The sequence below is a fragment of the Ursus americanus genome, chromosome 7 (assembly GCF_024610735.1).
Source record: "Ursus americanus isolate L20-20 chromosome 7, mUrsAme1.1.p, whole genome shotgun sequence".
Classification (NCBI taxonomy): Eukaryota; Metazoa; Chordata; class Mammalia; order Carnivora; family Ursidae; genus Ursus; species Ursus americanus.
Window position 1 is genome coordinate 30,634,921 of NC_142133.1, and position 19,217 is coordinate 30,654,137.

Genomic DNA, 19,217 nt, shown 5'->3' on the forward strand with positions numbered 1-19,217 from the left:
ACCTGTAAGGTTAAAACGGGCAGTAAACAATGTACAGTTACTCACAGCTGCTCTGCAGGCGGGGACTCGGTTTGTTTTCCAGGGCCCTGTAGACGGCTGCCTTATGTCCTCCAGTTCGAGACGAAGCAACAGTCTCGTCAACAAAACGAGAAAAGTTTATAAATCACTTTTATCATTCATTGGCTCCAAAAAGTCTCTAAAAATGAATAAGCTTGGTGTGAAGATAAAATGCAAAAGGGGATCTTTCCGAGCTATGGTATAGATGTTTGTCCTTCTCAGGGGGGACTCCTTACGTCGAAATGTTGTTACTGAGCTGCAAGGGGAGGCAGAAAAGAAAGCAGCTGAGGTCATTAATTGCTAAGGTTCTTTTCTTCTATAAAGCTCTAAGACTTTGTGATAGTTTTACTTTAGTAGTGTATCGATATATAGTTTTAAGAAGTTACATTCATTCGCATGTACGTACATTTTCAAGTTTTCTTTAATTAAACTTGGCTTGCTGCTGGAGGCTAGCTTGATGTACTTTCAGGGAAGCCTGCAGGTGAGTCCACTGTGTAAGGATAGCCAAATACAATGGTAGGCAAAAAAAAAATGTTTTCAAATAACTAAGTATCCTTACGGAAAACGTTTTGTAGAATTATTCCTTCTAATGGCAAAGAAAGGGGCTTTTAAGTACAAAGGATAACTCAGAGGCAGGAGCAAGTGACAGTGTAGCACTTAAGGATCAAGCATTCACTCATTTCCCTCACTTCCCCGCCCCTCCGGCTTTCACCCGAAAGCAGATCCTGCTAACTTTACAGTGTCATTTAAGGTAGATGGCTACAGTGTTAAAGCTAACCCAAAAACCAAAAACCAAAAAACCCAAAACCCCAAACAAAAGACATGTGAATTCTCAGCAATCCACTGTCTAGGCAGGTAGTTGAAAACGAGAAAGAATGAACTCAAAAAGGGCAAACTGATTGACTCTGCAGGTGGTGTCCACGGTCCTTCTCAGAAACAGAGAAATACTCCGGCTCATTGACTCTCCCCTTCGACGACGACAGACCTGGCGGGTTTAAAAAGGAAGAGCCCTAGCTCCTCCGCTGGGAGCCTGCTTCTTCCTCTCCCACTCCCCCTGCCTTGTGTTCCCTCTCTCGCTGGCTGTCTCTCTCTGTCAAGTAAATAAAATAAAATCTTAAAAAAAAAAGACAATTATCGTATGATTTCTCTCATCTATGGAACATAAGAACTAGGAAGATCGGTAGGGGAAGAAAGGGATAAAGAAAGGGGGTTAATCAGAAGGGGGATGAAGCATGAGAGACTATGGACTCTGAGAAACAAACTGGGGCTTCAGAGGGGAGGGGGGTGGGGGAATGGGATAGACCGGTGATGGGTAGTAAGGAGGGCACGTATTGCATGGTGCACTGGGTGTTATACGCAACTAATCATCGAACTTTACATCAGAAACCAGGGATGTACTGTATGGTGACTAACATAATATAATAAAAAAACATTAAAAAAATATAAATCTTGAGGTTGAATAAACTTACTTCATAAGGTAAAACAAAAAAAAGAAAGAAGAGCCCTGGAATCAAACCAGGCTCCTCTGTGCTTCCTGTTTGACTGAAGGCATTTTGAAGCAAAGAGAATCCTGAGGTCAATTCACTTTAAAACATTTTATAGACACACAAACATATAGGTATACGCATTTTTATCGTGCCTGCTGATGCCACCTAATCCCCCTTTGCCGACCGAATTGTCTTTCAGGGGGCTACCTGTTTGTCTCCTCCATTCTGTTTTTCATAGTTAAATAATATCTCAATTTTTCTCTTTGCTGGATGGAAATAACCAAGCCGGGTCACTGATCTGCTACTACAATATGTTCGTTATGGGTTTTGCACTGCATTTCTAGTTTCATAAATAAGGCTGCATTTAGGCTTTGGTTTCTAGAATTCAGTTTACAGGTGTATCCTCCACATTGTTCTCACCCACTGGCTTTTCATGGATGTCTGCTTTGCTCAAATGTGCCCCGAGACCTGGAAAGCCTGGCTAGACGAATGAGCCACTCACACAGCTGTTTACGTGGCTTACCTAAAAAAGCAAACATCACATCTCATTTGTGGAATGAAAAAACTTCAAGAAATACAGGATTTAGAGTCTTTTTTTTTTCCTTTGGACTTTGCAAAGACTTGACTTAATCACCCTCCGGAGCTCATGGTACACAGTCCTCCATGCAAGGCCTTGTCTTGTTTTATTTTACTTTGTTATTTTCTCGTTTTATTTTTTTCATTTCCGTACTTCGTCTCCAGCATCAGCAGCCGTTCTAATGTATTCAATATGTGCTTAGAAATGCATGTATCCCCGAGTTGGATTTTATAATGTTGTTTTATGAATGTATGTGTTTTCAATCTGTATTGTTCAATGACTCTTGTTCTGCTTTTTTTCAGTGGGGGGGCAGAAAGAGAGGGAGAGAGAAAGTCTTAAGCAGGCTCCATGCCCAGTGGGGAGCACAACGTGGGGCTCGACCTCACTGCTCTACGATCATGACCTGACCCAAAATCAAGAGTTGGACACTTAACCAACTGAGCCACCCAGGTGCCCCTGTTAACTGCTTTTTAACACAATGCTGTTTCTAAGTTCTTTCCATGCTCCTTTAGGCACATGTAGCTAACTTCTTCAAACTGCCGCGTAAGGTTCCATATTAAGTGCCCAATACTTTTACCATATCCTCACGTCTAGTGATAGATACCCAGACTGCCTCCAACTCCCAACACAAACAACCCTGTGCTAAACACTTGCACACATGACTCCTTATGAACCCGTGTGCAGAGGGGTTCCTGGGTTACCCATTGCATGTGCACATGTATGTGAGCACATGCAAACACAGAAGGCTCGTATCTAATTACAGTCATGCCAGCAGCACATGAGGAGTCCTGTTTCGCCACATCTTTGCCAAGACTGCCAAGTCATTGCCCAACTTTCTAATTTTTACAAATCTATTAGGTGTGAGAGTAATTAGTCTTAATATGCAGTTCTCTGTTTACTTGTAACATTGAACGTCTCTTCAACTCTTCCTGGTCACCTGGCTTTTCACTTCTGAGAACTAGCTATTCACGGGCTCTGTTGATGTTTTGACAAAATTCTTTGCTTGACCTAACTACTCAGTCTCCTGAAACCTCCCCTAGGCCCATATGTGCACTTCCCTGTTAAAGCCAGTTTTAGCAAGAACCCCCCCCCCCCCCGCACACCTGATAACTGATCATTCTGGATCTCTGATCAGGTTCCTCATGCTCCCCTGCCCCCAGGTGATGTCTGTCTCCCTGGCCTGCCTTCAGCAAGAATCTTGTGACCTGGGCTTAGCCAGATACCCCCTTACCCCTGATGTTTCCTCTTAGTAATATTCCATCCACTGACCCCACCCTCCTCCTTGGCTACAAATTCCCACTTGGCCATGTTGCATTCTGAGTCGAGCCCCATTCCCCCTACTGTAAAACCCCACCTCGGTGGGCTTGTATAAAGACTGCCTTACCTTTTTAAACAAGTGTCACTGAGTACTTTTCTTCTTTAACAGTTTCTGTTGTGTACTTTATTTGATTTGCTGGAGCTCCCTATATATGCTAGGTTTGTTAAAAGTTTTTATTTAAATTCCAGTTGGCTAACCGTGTAGTATTAGTTTCGGGTGCATAGCATAGTGATTCAACTCTTCCGTACAACACATGGCGCTCACCCCAAGTGCCCTCCATAACCCATCACCTATTTAACCCACCTCCCAACCCACCTTCCCTGTGGTCACCAACAGTTTGTTCTCTAGAGTTCAGTCTGCTGCTTTGTTTGCCTCTCTCTTTCTTCCCCTTTGCTCATTTGTTTCTTAAATTTCACATATGGGTGAAATCCTATATGTACTAGGTTTTAATTCTCTGTTGGTTTGAAATATCTTCTAAATATTTTCTTTCCGTCCTCTGTCTGCATAGGTTTGTCTACAGCAGCCTTCACTGAACAGAAATCCTTAATTTTGGTGTGGTCAAATCTGCCAAAATTTTGTGTTCTGGCTTGTGCTTTTTGGGTCTGATTTACGGAGTTCTTCCTAATCCCAAAGTATCCTTCTATTAGCGTTAACATTTTATAGTTTCTAAGGGGTCACAAGGTACTAAAGAACGTGTGGTTAGTATTAGAGTACCCCTAACTTTGCGTAACCTAGTCCTGGCCCCCTGGGAGGAGCTTACCAAAGAAAGAAAAGATCCTATCTCCATTTCAAGTCCTGCTTCTCTGGTGGTTAACCACAGGATTGCTCGGGTGCAGACTGTTGGGTGGCTGAACTGGCTAGAAAGCCCTTTCAGCTCTAGGCACCGGGGAGTCAGCTGCATGCCCTCTAGCTCCCTTGTCTTGGCCACCACCACCTCATCCCCGGGCCTCTACAGCTGCTTCCTAACTGGTCTCCTTGCTTGTACACTGGGCTTTTTCTATCCGTTCTCAGCCTTCTTGTCACAGTGACGGAGCTTAGTAAGTACCCAGTGGATGGTGGCTTTCATTACTATTACTACCCTCATCATCATTATTACAGAGTTTGGCACTTAAGAAAATAGTCATAAGTGAGAAACGTATTCAGCAGAGAGAGTATGTGTTGTACCAGTGAAATGCTATCCAGAACACCTGTGTTGCTTCAACCAACGTTTTTACCAATCTTTTTGCTTCACCAAGTTCAGACTAACAGCCTATCTTTGGTCATTCAGTACCTATTATGGTCCCAAGATCATCATCCTGAACACATACCCCTACTGTATAAAATATGAGTACCTGGAGATTTATCTCTGCAGGTTCTAGAAAATGTCTTGAAATTTTTTAAATTCAGCCTCCGATTTGCCTTTTTTCATAGAAGTCAAATGCACTGTATCAAAGCCCAGTTGGATGACAGAAACCATATGATAATTGGAACAGGGAAAGTTTAATATAAATTATATTAACTAAAAAACGGGATTAACTACTACGGAGTCAAGAGGTTTCTAAAGAATACGGGGATAGTGGTTATGAGGAACTGCTGCTGCTTTTAGGGCATGTTACCTAACTCTTTTTTTTCATTATTGCCCCCCTAAGGAGATTTTCTAGACTTTTTTTTCCTTTGTGCCTCCCTTCCATTAAATTTTAATACTGCAGATACACTATATCTGTTTAAGTTCTGTGGTCCTTTGGAGGGCCACACACACCATTGTAATACCTGACATTATTTCACACCAAACCCCACCCCGTAGAAGCACTTTTCACTCCCCCGACCTGGCCCTGGAGGATGCCTGCTCTCTAGGGCTAGGGCTGCAGGCCCAAGGAAGGAACACATTTAGAAGAGCCCTTTCTCCCCTAAGCCTGAAATACTGACCTCATTGGAGATTGTGTAGTGAGATGCTGGAACTCAGGTGGGGAAGCAAGAAATCTGGGGTGCCTGTGAGACTTGCTGGAGGGCTGAGCTCAGCTGGAATTCTGGCGCCCCTGACTTTTCCCCTGCAGTGGCCCTCCAGTGCTCTTCACTGACAAACCATCATGCCAGCTACAAAAGAGAAATGTTTACACTTTCAGCTGTAGCATAACAAAGCAGGGCAGTGAAGGGTGGATTTGGAACTGAGAAGAAATTTAACTAGAACATGTATCAAAAGAAATTCTTTTTTTAAAAAAACTTTATTAAGTAATCCCTACCTCCAACGCGGGGCTCAAACTCACACCCCCAAGATCAAGCATGGCATGTTTGACCGACTGAGCCCGCCAGGTGTTCCCAAGAGAAATTCTTTTTTTTTTTTTTAAGATTTTATTTATTTATTTGACAGAGATAGAGACAGCCAGCGAGAGAGGGAACACAAGCAGGGGGAGTGGGAGAGGAAGAAGCAGGCTCATAGCGGAGGAGCCTGATGTGGGGCTCGATCCCAGAACGCCGGGATCACGCCCTGAGCGAAGGCAGACGCTTAACCACTGTGCCACCCAGGCGCCCCCCCAAGAGAAATTCTTTTAATTAAGGGTTCTAATTAAGTTCTGGCTAGTCAAAGTTTTATGATGCCAGGGTTTTACTATGTTATCTTATATACACATAAAAAACACCCAGGAATTTGTAAAAATGCAGGGCATATCATCAGTAAAGCAATTTATTAATAGTATATGTTGTCATTTACATGTGAACTTATGTCTTTGACCCACAATCAATGGTATTTATAATTTGAGTTATTTTCTTGAGAATGAAAATGAATGTCTGATCTATGTCCTTTCTATAAGCCATTCAGCCATGGAATGTTGACCAGCTGACACCAGTCTTGTCTTTTTGACAATAACATTTCTCAGGGTAATTCAATGGGCATTTTGATTTAAACCTGTAGAGAGATTGGCAAATGCATCAATTCATCAGGACCTGATTATTCTTAGGTGAACCGATGACTTGAGTTTCTGAATTGCAAAACTAAGGTCTAAACCTCAAAACAGAGGTACAAATCGTTGTAACAAGGAAGCCTGCCCTAGCCAGTGAGACTTCCCTACTCACCATATACTGCTCCACCTGAGGGTAATGTCTGCAGCCAAAAGACAGCAAAGATAGCTAATCAATGTCTTTGACCTTGTTTGAAGTTTGCCCCCCTGCTAACTGCCTACGTAAGCCTGTAGCTGCATATCCTATAGATGTCTGAAGTCATACTTCTAATTGGGATTTGGCTGTGAAATGGCTTGTGAAATGGGGCATGGGACTCAAGCTCTCTGGAATGAGGTTTCATTACCTATAAAGTGAAAAAGTTGGTAAAGATTATGTGAGTGGTATGTTGAATAAGCACGGATTTCTGACCTAACCGAAATGCAACCTTATTTATTTTTGTCCCCACTGTGACTTTACATATACATATATAAAATTGGTCGGGGCGGGGGGGGGGTGCGGAGAGCAAGGTCATCTTTCTCCGCTCTGGGATGAAAATTCTGGTAGGCCCTTAAATTTTCTTCCCACTCTGATGTCATGGACTATCAATTTCAGTTATAAATACAGTGTCCATGCAGAAATTAGATAAGTCTGAGATATTAATCAAAACCCCAAATCTGATATTAAGGACACATCCTCTTCTCCAGCCCATAGCAGCTACACTCTGAAAGCTTGCAGTGGGGAAGGGGAAGGATGTTGGATGGCTCTTTCTCAGAACTTCTTGTCAAGTGAATGGAAGCATCATTATGCTGGATGTCTTCTACCTGCTCCTGAGATCCTCTCTCTACCATGGCCCACCTTCCCCTCTGCCCAGGGAGGCTGGTGCTGTAGGAATGTGTTCCCTTTGCCTTTAGCTTCCAGTTGGCTTTGGCCAACGAGGAGCCCTGGTGGAAGACCAGAGGAAGGGAGAAGGAGGTCAAGGTGTTCATCTGAAGGCATTTTCCCAATGGGCTTGCCTCTGGCTGGCTGCGTCAAGGTCATTGCTCCTCTGACCGTGGTCTGCTCTGACTAGCTCTCCCTTTCCAAGCTCTGGAAATCACTCCTTTAGGGCCAAAGGGTGTCAACCACTCTGCAGCTTCTCACTCCTACTTCCTAGACTGTGGGACCCATGGGTTTCCACTACACCCCAGCTGCCCTTTGTAAATAGTCTCTTTGAAAAGAAACTCTCCTCAAATTATCCTAATTTAACTGTGCCATCTGCTTCCTGTTGGGACCCTAACTAGAAAAAAATCTATCAAAATTCATATTGCATAGCAACACTTAAAGTCTAAAAAATCCATTTTCGCAGACGAACTCACATCACAAAACTCACTCTCAAATCATTTGCCCCACAATATTATCATCCAAAGTAGTTCAACAACTACTGTACTGTACCGGGTCCATGCTATGTTCAGAAAAGACAGGGTTGGTGCTTCTGGTCTCCTCCAGTGCATCTCTGCCCTTCCCTTTCAGGCTCTCTTACTGGTAATCTCGCCCAGTGGAAGGAACATGGATTGAATTAGTTCCAATATCTTCATGAAATCAGTCTACTGTATTTCCAGGAATACATGCATTTTAAAAGAGAAATCCAGGATAAAAATAGAAGTTCTAAAGGTAGACATTTCAGACTTTGACACCAGGGTAGGAAAAGGATTTTGACCTCATCTATTCTGACCAAGAGGAGGCCTAGTTTTCTTCTATCTTTGTTCTAACATGTGTCACCTGGAGCCGAACTTTAAAGTCCCTGCTTCAGATTCTATGCAGCTGTTCCAAGACTTTTTGGTATATCCGTTTTTCAAAATTCATAGCCTATATCAAGGAGAGCCTCGTTTTCAGTACTGAAAGTATAAGAAATACCTAAAGATTGTTGGTAATTGTTTCATAGTGTGCCTGAAAAATCATTCATGTTGCCTCTTTTTTTACATCTTGCCTCTGCTCAGCCCTGCCTCTTCAGCCATACTTAAAATGAAAGAAATCAAGTCAACAACATTCAGCAATCAGGGACCCTGAAATAGCAGGCAGCCGGCAGCAGGTTAAGCTCACAGCAACACACATGCAATCATTCAAATTTCGTACCTGGCAAATAAGGCTAACAATTTATACTTTGATGTGACTTGATTATTTGAAAAAACTGCTTTTCTGTGCCATAAATATAGATGCCAGTTCTGTCTTGCAGCCACATTAATCTTATGATTCCCTTACAAAGAAACTAGTAGAATGATTTCTTGTAAATGGTAAAATAGAAAGGTATCTACTAGTGCTTGTGAAGTTAAAAAAATGTTGTCTTCCTTCTTTTCCCCTCTGATTAAAATTAGCTGGTTTCAGTCCATAAATATTTACTGAGTGTTTACCATGTGCCAGACACTGTTTACTGCAAAAAATAACAGTACCAAAGAAGGCAAACCAAGTCCCTGTCCATGGTGGTTGCATTCCAAGTGAGAGGGAGATAGGTAATAAACATGTAAATAAACAAATAAATACAATTTCAGGAACTAAGTGCTATGAAGAAGACTATATACGGTTTATGGCAGAGGGAACCTCAGGTATGATGTGGTTACTTGGTGATATCCGAGTTGGTGATACCCGAGTTGAGACAGGAAGCCCCAAAGGGGGCAGCAGTGTGACCTTGGCGGAAGGAGCTCTGCTAGCAAAGAAATAGTAAGTGCAAAGATCTGGGGTAGAAATGAACCTGGTGTGGGATGCCTGGGTGGCTCAGTCGGTTGAGCGTCTGCCTTCAACTCAGGTCATGATCTCAGGGTTCTGGGATCGAGCCGCACGTTGGGCTCCCTGCTCAGTAGGGAGTCTGCTTCTCCCTCTCCCTTTGCCCCTCCACCTCCACTCAGGCTCTCTTTGTCTCTCTCTCTCTCTCTCAAATGAATATATAAGATCTTCTTTTTTTTTTTTTTTTTAAAGATTTTATTTATTTGACAGAGATAGAGACAGCCAGCGAGAGAGGGAACACAAGCAGGGGGAGTGGGAGAGGAAGAAGCAGGCTCATAGCGGAAGAGCCTGATGTGGGGCTCGATCCCATAACACTGGGATCACGCCCTGAGCCAAAGACAGACGCTCAACCACTGTGCCACCCAGGCGCCCCTGAATATATAAGATCTTAAAAAAAAAAAAAAAAAGACATGAACCTGGTGTATTTGAGGGAAGAAAGATGGGCAGTGGGGCTGGAGCAGAGTAAGAGGGACAGCTTGGAAGGGGATGAGGAGATGCGGCCGAAGAGGGAGGCCCAGCCAGGTCGAAGACTGATGGGAAACTTATGGAGGATTTAAAGCAGGAAAGCTGGGAAGTGATATAATCTAACTGATATTTTAAAAAGATAAATCTGCTGCTTTGTGGAGAATGGATCGTAGGAGGTTAAACATAGAAGTGGGGAGACAATGGCCGGGAGGAGACAACTGCAGGCACTGGTGGCTTGGCCTAGGATTTCAGCAAAGAGGACATACTGGCCCATACAGTGCTTCTGTGAAAATGAGAAAGTCTCCCCTTCCCTTTAGTGGCCCGAAATACCAGGTGGATTAAACGTGGGGAGTGGAGGAGAGAGGAAGCCAGATGAATGACTCAGGTTTGCACCTGCATAACTGGGGTGGACGGTGGTGGAATCACTAGTTCGGCTTTGTTCACGTTCGCTTAGAACACCATGAAGTGGGGGTACCCGTTTCCCAACACGCACACTTAGTGGCATTTATCACACTGACAAAGTCAAGTAGTTTGGCTATGGAGGGAAGTTACCACTTCCACCAGCACCGGAAACCTTATGCTGATGTCATGGAAATAGCATTTGTGAGATATCCAACCAACTTATGTTGCCTTCCCAGTAAACCCTTGTCCCCATGGCTCCCCCACCCATTGAGTCAATGGCATGCATTGAGTCACAGAGAGAGAGAAAAAAACAAAACAGGTAAGAATGGGTAAGTCATCATTTAGCTTTGAGTTTCAAAGTAGGATTTTAAAAAATTCATGGCAAGACAATAGTTTGAAATCAAGTGCTTTTGACTAACAAAAGCCTGACTGTATCAAAAGAAAAAAAATGTAATTATATATACCAATGAGGCAGAGCTTGGAGAACTGCCCCTGAGCAGTTTGTAGATAGTGCCAGGAAGAACACAGGATATGACTTTAGAGTCATTTTCCTACGAGAGGAAAGAAAGATAAAGTTTAAGCAGCAGGCAGGAAGTTGGAAGATTAGAGGGTATAAGCACAGGGTTGCCCCAGGTGAGTGGTTGGGGTGTCCTAAAGCCGAAGACGTGTGTGCCCTGCTTTCCATTTGGAACCAGGCCAACTACATAGAAGTGGAAATGCTCTGGTTAGGCAACAAGAGGCCTTGTGATCATGCTTCCAGTTCCTAGGGGCCTGTTGTGTTTTCCCTAGGAGAGAATGGCGAAGGCTAACAGCATGAATGGGCTGGAGGAGGCCTGGCTTTGGGCCAAGAAGGTTCGAGGGTCTTTACGCCCAGGGCTGAGGCAGGGACTGTGGCTGTCCGTAGCTGGAATCAATGCAGGCCCAAAGCCTGGAGAGAACAATCCTCATCAACGGAAGCTGGGAAGGCCTGGATGTTGGCAGACAGACCTTCCCTGCACCTTTCCTACAGCTTCCCTTCTACGTGGGAAGGGGAGACAGAAGCCTGGGATGAAGGACAAACCCTGAGGAAGGACTGAGTCGTTTGCCAAGGGGAACTGTTTTAGACCTAAAGGGACTGAGCTATCCTTAATCAGCAACATTAAGTGCTTTCCACCTACACCAGGAATGGGGGCTTTTTAGCAAGAAGTCATTAGAGACAATAAAGTGTTGTGTTTTGTTGGTATATCTGATTTTTAGGGCATACATTTCAAGATTGCTACGTTAGGAAGGTCTGTATCTTTTTACAGAATGAGGAGAGTTCAGCTTGATGTACCTCAGCCCGTAATGGGGAGAGGGAGAGAAAGGAAAGGAGAGGGTAAGGGTTGACTGCCAGCATTAGTTGCCTCCAGGGAAGGTAACTGGGGGACAGAGGAGGGAGGAGGACATATATATTTTTTTACTGTATATTTTTTGTGCCTTTTGCATTTGTACCAAGCATAAGCATTAACTTTCAAAAAATAAAATGGGAAAAAGAAAAGTTTCTGAAATGAAAAATAAAAATGCATGGGCATCTGGCTGGCTTAGTTGGTAGAGCATGCGACTCTTGATCTCAGAGTTGTGAGTTTGAGCCCCGCGTTGGGTGTAGACATTACTAAAAAAAAAGAATAAATAAAAAAAATGCAGATGCACAGAATCTGATAGTGAATGCTTGACAATTGACATACGAAGTATTTTTTATCTTGCCAGGAATCTTCTCCGTGCCCCTTGTGGTTATTCCTTTCATTTGCACTGATGCTGGTCTTGTAAGCTGTCCATCTAGCCTCTCTAGCTTGCCTATGCCATCCGTGCTTTGTACTCCAAACACACACCATATACCCAGGAGGCAGGCCATCACTTCTAAAGGGGAAGACAGTCCTACTTACCCTGTCTTGCCTGCCATCCTGGATCGAGGCATGGAAAGGATTGATGAAGGGTATTTGTCCTCATGCTAGACATTTCTATCCCTTTGGCATCAAATAGCACTGTGGAAGTAGTAGAAAGAATTTGGGCACTGGAGTCATACTCACCAGGACTGAGCCCTGCCAGCCTCAGTTTCTTGGGTGAGTCTTGAGTTTCTTCTTCCACACAGTAGAGTTAATACAAACCTCATTGGGCTATCCTAACACAATGCCAGAACCATTCTGATTACTCCCAACCCCCAGTCCAAGAGAACGGAGATGAATTTTTGAAAGATCCTGCATCTGACCAGACTCTGCATACCTCTTCTTCCTACTCCCATTCTGTTGACCTACTTCGATAAACCCTATTAGTATCTCCCATGGTCTGGGCCCAAGCCTTTAATTTAAAATGTAACTGGGCACAGGGCCACCTATAATAAAGTCTCTTTGTCAGTGTCCTTTGCAACTAGATGTTCCATGTTCTATGGCCAACAGATTTAAGTATCAGTAGCATATGGGCTTCTCCTGATCCTTCCTTCTTCCTGCTGACTGGAACGCAAACAAAAAGGATGGAATTGAAGAAACTGCTGGACCAGGATGTGGAAGTCAGATCCTGAGAATAGTAAAACTAGGAGCTAGAAAGAACCTTGGTTCTTGACACCTTGGTGCGCTATTCTAGCCTTATTAATCTACCTGGATTTTTATATAAAAGAGTAATCAACCTCTTTCATGTTTACTCTTATTTGGGCTTTTCTATCACTTGCAACCTAATCTAACGAATATGACAAAGTTGGATCATTCTAACTTCTTCCCCATACCAATCCTGGGGGCTCTAAATGCTGGTGATCAAATTACATGACTAAGCAGATCATGGCCAATACCTAGTACCTTCTCTAACCTCACCTGGGCCCTCAGTGCTGCTTAGCAGTGTGTCTAATTCTCTCCAGTAGCCACTTCAAATCTCCTTTGTGCTCTTCAAACTTTTCTCTCTTCCTTCTCCTGTTTCCCTCTCAGCAGTTGACCTCTCCTTATTTCAGAGGGAAAATACAAAAACCCATTAGATAGGAACTTCCCCCCTCAATCACCCACCTCCAAGATTACTCATATCCACACCCATTATTTTTTCCTTTCTTCCAGTTACAGTGAGACTAGCTTCTGAAGGCTAACTCCTCCCTGTGCTAAGGGAGTCTCTTCCATCCTACTCAGGGACTACCCTCCTACTGTCCATTATCTTCCTCCCTTATTCCACTGGCTCCTTCCTTTCAGTTTCAAGCATCCTCAAGTAGTTCTCATCTGCAAAATGAACACACAAAAACTTTCCTTCAGCCTTACATTCCTGTCCAGTTTTCTCTTCTTCCCTGCTTCCCTTTCCTCCCTCTTCCCTCTCTAACTCCCTTCCTTCATTTCTCTCCCTCTCCCTTCCCATCTCCTCCCCTCCACAGCCAAACTACTTGACTTTCCCAGGTCTCTACCTCTTCATCCCTCAGGATCTTCTCAAACCTCCAGAACATGGTTTTTGCTCCCCACCACTCTATGAAAATGCTGTTGTCAAGGTCACCAACACCTTCCTTGTAGCCAAATCAATGGATATTTCTCAGTCCCCAACTTGTTTTGCTCCTTAGTAATGTGACTCTGTAGACTACCCCTCCTTAATGCATTCCCTTCTCTTGGCTTCCACATCATTCATCTCTTCTGGTTTTGTCTCTTCTTCTAATGACATCTCTTTCTCAGTCTTCATTATGGGTTTTTTTTTTTTTCCTCTACCCCGTAAATGTTAATCTTCCTGTCTGTCTAGGTCACGGCTTCCTGGGAAGTTTCATTCACTTGTAGGACCTCAGGCTGGTGATCCCCAAATCTTCATTACTATCTCTAAGTTGGATCTCATTTTGGGGCATCAGAGTCATACATTCAACAAGCAACAGAGCAGCATCATGGCTATCTTATAGTGATCTCAAATTACCTTCGCCTCCCCCCCCCCACCAGACCTGCTCTTCTGTTATTCCAATTTGGTAAATGAACAACCATCTGTCTAACTGCCCAAGACAGTCATGGGTCCTCTTCAATCAATCATAAAGTCTTGCCAAGTTTACTCTTAAATGTGTTAAATATGTTTCAGATCCATCCACTTCTCTCCATTCTCACTGTTACTTCCCTCATGCCGTTCCCCATCATCTCTCTCTTGGGCTATTCTAAAACCTTAGCTCTGTTTCCAGTCTTGTACACGCATTCTCTACAGTACAGCCGAGTGATTTTTCAAAAGTGCAGATCTGCCCTTGCCATTCCCTGATTCCCTATGGCCATTATGATAAAGCTTAATATCACGGCTTTCTTACAAAAGCTGTCTGATATGTCTCCAGCCTGTGTCTTTGGCCTCTTCTCTTACCATTTCCCTCCTTTTGTTCTCCACTTGGCCACATTCAACTTCAGTTCCTCAAATACGTGCTACTCTCTATTGGTGCTGAGCCTCTGAACAGCCTCTGTTCCTTCTGCTGGGAATCCTATTCTCACTGCCCTCACCTGCCACCTTCCATCATCCTTGGCTACCTCCCCCTTCTTTCAGGTTCCTGACTGTTATCACTTCCATCTAGAGCACCTTCTCTGACCTCCCAGGTTTCGATCAGTACCCCTCTTAGGTGCTCTCTGCAAACCACAAAGACTGAGATCTTATTTCTGTCCTAGCACTTACACTTTGTAATTGTTTATGTATCCATTTCCTTTTACTAGATTTTCGGCATTGTGAGGGTTGGGACCATATCTATTTTACTTATCTTTATATCCCCAGTGTTTCTTGCTTACTAGCTGCTCTATATATTTGTAGTGAATATCATGAACCCAAAGTAGGTATCCGGTATTCAGTACATGTGTCCCTTTCTCAGTGGCTAAACTCATCCGACTCATTAGGCAATTAAGAGATATTCAGTGAAACAACTCTCATGGTGAGTGAAAAGAAAGTATCCCTCTCTTTAGACATTTTTATTTAATGTTTTTTTTGAAATTACTAAGTTTAAGTTAAATTGTAATGCTCATTCAGAGAAAAAGATCAAATTAAAATCAGCTCTTGCTTTCCAATTAAGCTGTCAACAGGCTTCCTTCTTTGAGGTTTCCCCAGGAGTCCCACAGAATAAGGAGAGAGAAAAGGTGCATCTTAACTGTCAGCAAAGACCCTTATTACTTTTCTACTCCACTCAGGAGTGGAGTTCCTCTCTCCTATCTTGTGATCTCAAGTTGCTAGAAAATTAAAAATAGCTCTTCATCATTCATGAAGGATGAAAGGTCCACTTCTGCTCAAATATTCAATGAATATTTAACTGAATGCTGATTATATGCAAGACACCCTCTTATTTATCACAATCTCAGGTTTTATGAAGGATCAAACTTCTGTCTCCTGCAAGTATTTTATTCTCTCGCAGACCTCCCTTCAAGAGGGGGGTACTGACTCTATTATCAAAGGCCCTCTGGCCTTCAAGAAGCAGAATGAAATCAGAGAAATAGTTTCAGTCACAGTCATCCAAGTCTAAATCACATTGCAGACTTAAGACACCAAAAAGAATTTTGCTCTGAGCTGCTTTTCTAATCATACTGATCACGACGTATTGCTCTACTTACATGCTCTGATCCAGTCACTCCAGATGGTCCCTAACTTACAACGGTTTCCCTTAACAATTTTTTGACTCCATGCTAGTTCGAAAGTGATATGCATTCAACAGAAACTGTACTTCGAATTTTAAGTTTGGATCTTATTCCAGGCTATCGATGGATACTTTGATCTCTTGTGACGCTGGGCGGCGGCATCCCAGGCAGCCACACAATCAGGAGAGTAAACAACCAATATACTTACAACCATTCTGTACCCATACAACCATTCGCTTTTTCACTCTCAGTACAGTTTTCAATAAATTACATGAGATATTCAAGACTTGATTATAAAATAGGCTTTGTTTTACTGTACTGAACTGTAGGCTCACGTAAGCGTTCTGAGCACATTTAAGGTAGGCTAGGCTAAGCTGTGATGTTCAGTAGTAGTCAATGCATTTTCAACTTAAGACATTTTCAATTTATGATGGGTTCATTGGAATGCAACCCCATCATAAATTGAGGAAGATCTGTATATATTAGCCGCTGATACATGTTTGCTGGTCATAAAATAGTTTTCTCCATGAGAAGATACTTGGTTCAGAAAGGATCAGAAATTTTAGAGTTATTAAAAACCAATTCCACACTCTCCAACTTCACTTAGAGAACTGATCTCCCGGAATTCTCCAAAAACATGGCATTACTTTGTTGGCACCCATATAAGTTGAGTTTGCTTAGACACAGCATCAGAAAACAGAAAGCAAATGCTGGCATTTCAGAAATGCTGTGTTAGCTGGAAATAAAGAGTACAAACAAGCAAATGAAAGAGGACCTTAAAAGTCATGGAGTGTTTGCCAGCCAGGAAGATGATGTCACTGCATAAGATTCCATTTTGTTTAATTATACCTAGTTCTCCAAATAAAGGCTTCTATCACCTTTCCACATAAAGAGAAACTGTGGAAAAGCAAAGTCACAAAATAGATTTTCTGGACACGTTCTTGCTCGTTTGTGTGTAAATCTTCTCTAGTGAATGCTGGGTCCTGTGGTTACAGGTGTACTTACAAATCAGACCAAGGGTATTTCAGAATCCAGAAGGTTGACTGGTAGCTCAAAGTGTCAGCCATTATGGGCATAAATCAAATTAATGTAATATTCTCAGTAAAAATTTAAACTACTACATGTCCTGCCCATTCTTTCATTCATGTTTCTCCCATTTTGTAGTATATTTCATGGGTGAGCAGGCTTAATTCATCATAACGAAGAAATACATAAAAAGGTTAAGATCAACTGCCTATTCAAATTCCCATCACAACCAAACATTTTTGCAGATCAAAAAGATATTCAAACCAGTGTCACAGATCAGCATATAACTAAATTGCAATACAGGCTAACAGGGACAATTCCTTGGAATCTGTTCGGGGATTTCAAATGTTGCCTCACTGCACTGAACTCTGTCCCCTCAAACTAGATAGACCCTTTCAGAAGTGTTTCAGCTATGAATAATTTGGAATATCCTTTTCGTTAGCCATTGAATGACTTAAAAAATACTTAAACTGAAGATAATTTCAGAATTTCTTGAAGATTCTCTGGTTCTGTTATATTTCAAAGAGGCCACTTCAACTGAAGTTTTATTAGTCTGGGACCATCTGTTCTGACAAGTCTAATTCCGCACAAAGGACCAGCACCAAAGTCTTAAGGGACTAACATGAAGTAGACTGAGTATTAACTCGTTGATGCCAGCGAGCTGGACTATCTTGTTCCCATAGGTAAGCAGGTAATGAGATTCTTAACCACAGTGGAGCCAAGGAGCTAAACATAAAAGTGTGTTGCAAAATTACAGGAAACTCTGGCTTCAATATAACCGGATCCTCTCTAAAGGGGGACCGCTTATCTCAGTATTTTCAAACTCCCCTCACTCAGTCTCTAGTTTATTTACAGCGAATAACTGCTCATTGTTACCTACTCTGATAAAAGAACATCTAAGGACCGGTATCTGGGGCCAGACTGGATTAAGGCTTGGACTCATGCCTTGTCTGAAGAATTTCTCGTGTTTGTGAAATTCCACCCAGGCATTTTCAATGGTCCTTTTGTATTTAAAGAGGAATTAAAACACTTTGGTAAATAAATATGGCCATATTTGAAGTCAGTAGTAATAATGAAACCATAAAAGCACTTTCAAACAAACTCTTGATTGTAGCCTCTCAACCTTTTAAACTCCTACAGCACATGACAAAGCGGTGAACATTCTTTTAGTGCTTGCCTGCGAAAGGCCATGTCTCAAGAGGAGTATCTTTGACTTTCGTTTCATCACATCACAGGTATCACTTCATAGTTATATTTGTTATCTCTGCAACAAGACACCAACTTTGCATAGTACACCTCTTTCACGAATTCCTGCCATAGCTGAGTTCTTTGAATAAAATCAATCAAAAATATAACTAACATTTGCATTCATGCAGTGTGACTAATATAGAAATTACACTAACAAACTTGTTAGAATTTACACACTCAAGTGAACACTGTTTCTTTCAAAAAGTCATCTTGAGAAGCTATACTTATTCCAAACTTGGAAGCAGCTGCTTGGTGGGTGTGTGTGTGAGACAGAGACAGAGGGACAGAGAGCTCCAAGAAACTGCCAATCTCTTGATGTTATGGTTCCTTCCTTTAATTTCCACACCTGGACATGTGGGTAATTACTATGGTTTCTCATGGGGGATGCACAATAAATTCTCAAATACCCCACCCCATCCCCAGCCCCTGTTTACACTCAACTCTGGAAGTAATTACTTTAGAGATACTAACATGTTACTAAGACCCCCTGTTATCATGTTACTAAGATCCTAACAGGTTACTAAGAATTCCTCCCCTTACCCGTTATAACCTGCACCTGAGCCCATCCCTGCTTTGGGGGCTCTTACCTGCTATAGCTCTTTGATAGCCATTTTGTGGGAAATCCCTTCTTTTGTCCTTGTACAGCGAGGTGCTACTGTCAGCTACTGTCTCTCTACCTAGGGATCTCTCCCTCATGATTCAAGCTTTGGACAACTTTATGGGCACTTAGGGTTTAGGTTACTGTTTTTTTGTTTAAAGTCCGTCTTTTGGTCTTCCTAAATTTTTTTTCTTTCTCTCTTCTATTTTTTTAAAAATCTTATTTATTTATTTGAGAAAGGGTGTAAGTGAGAACAGAGGGAGAGGGAGAAGCAGACTCGCCGCGGAGCGGAGAGCCCAATGTGGAACTTGATCCCAGGACCCTGAGATCATGACCTGAGTGGAAAGTGGAGGCTTAACTGACTGAGCTACCCAGGCGCCCTAGGCTACTATTATTATTCAATTATATAGTGGATTAAAGAAGGTTTTGTGTTGCTTGGCAATATAGTAATTTTAACGTTTTGATGAGACACTACAATCACCATTTCAAATAACTCATCTTCCAAAGGTCATTTGACAAAGAAGCCAATTGAAAGTGAGGAGTCGCTGAACAAGCTGCATTCCCTCAGAGGTGTGGTGTCCAAAACAATTGTGCTAACTTCACAATAAACAGAAAAAGTGACAGAAGAGCCTTGTCATTGAGTGAGCACTCCCGTTAGCTGAATGATTTCATGCAGAGTACCAAAGGGCTATTAGTGAAACTACTGCACGAAGCTTTGATTCTCACTTCCTCCTCTTCTCTTTCCTTTCCAAACTAGGCAGCCTTTTGGATGAAAGAATTCTGAAGCAGATCATCCCCTACAATTGGGAGTTATCGTTTATAA

At 42.5% G+C, this 19,217-nt stretch overlaps 1 long non-coding RNA gene across 1 annotated transcript in view; it reads right to left on the reverse strand.

Moving 5' to 3' along the window:
- LOC123785985 (uncharacterized) overlaps nt 1-17,910 on the reverse strand; it is a 32,347-nt gene extending 14,437 nt beyond the window's left edge. Inside the window, exons 1-3 of the long non-coding RNA XR_006777842.2 lie at nt 11,878-17,910; nt 5,345-5,512; nt 46-313 (exon numbers count right to left, since the gene is read on the reverse strand). This is a non-coding gene — a long non-coding RNA (uncharacterized LOC123785985). The remainder of the gene's footprint in view (nt 1-45; nt 314-5,344; nt 5,513-11,877) is intronic.
- Nucleotides 17,911-19,217: the final 1,307 nt, after the last annotated feature.